Source organism: Protobothrops mucrosquamatus, unplaced genomic scaffold (assembly GCF_001527695.2).
Source record: "Protobothrops mucrosquamatus isolate PMUCROS unplaced genomic scaffold, P.Mucros_1.0 scaffold150, whole genome shotgun sequence".
Classification (NCBI taxonomy): Eukaryota; Metazoa; Chordata; class Lepidosauria; order Squamata; family Viperidae; genus Protobothrops; species Protobothrops mucrosquamatus.
This window is the reverse complement of record NW_015386515.1, coordinates 1,652,089-1,653,035: the sequence shown is the minus strand read 5'-3', so window position 1 is coordinate 1,653,035 and position 947 is coordinate 1,652,089.

The following is a 947-nucleotide window of genomic DNA, read 5'->3' as shown; positions in this document are numbered from 1 at the left end:
GAGAGAGGGGAGAGGAAAGGGAAAGGAAAGAGAGAGAGAGAGAAAGAGGAAAGAGAGGGAGAGGAAAGAGGCATACAATAATTCATTTGCATTTAATTGTAATGGTTCAAAGAATGTTTGGAAAAATGTTCGGCCCTCCAGCACGTTCACTTCATCCAATCTGGCCCTCTTTGAAAAAAGTTTGGACACCCCTGCATTAGAGCTAATAGGGAGATATCCTTAGACCCTATCACTAAAGAAAGGAGCCAGGGAAATTACACACCTTCAGGGAACACTGACATGAGCTCAGAGGGCTCAGAAAACTCCCCAAGAGGTAGGTCAACCAGGTATAGTGAACAGCAGAGTCCTGACTTCCTGAGCCTTGGAGGCGGGCAGGGAAGCCAGGCAGCAGTCACTAGACAACCAGAGGGTAATTCACCTAGTGTAGAAAGCAATGGGGAAAACAATGCAAGTTCTCCAGGTCCGAGAAGGTCGCTACGGGTAAAAGGCCCTCCTAAATACCTTGCAGATTACGTGAGGTGAGCAAGAGTTTAGGAACCTGAACATGAGGTCCAGACTGGTTAGCTCTTTGGAAACGGGGTTGGGGGCATTGGTTCTCAGAAAAGACAGAACGGAACCATACCTCTTACACTATGTACATTCATTGTAACAGTACGTGAACAAATGATCCACCAAAGGTGGCGTCCATGTTGGGCGCAGCATTACTTTATCTAGGGGGAGGGGTGTTGTGTCCTGAGCCTGCAAAAGCAGGCTCGGGACGATGCAAGAGTCCCGGGCATTTGCAAAAGCTGCCCGGGACCAGACTGAGCAGCGCCGGCCTTGCGCGCATGCGCAAGGTGGGAAAAGACTGCCTGTGATTGGTTGAAATTGCCCGGGGATCAGAGGGTATAAATAGAGGCCTGCGTGCCTCTGCTCGGGTTGTTCGTTGACTGTAGTCAGAGAATAAA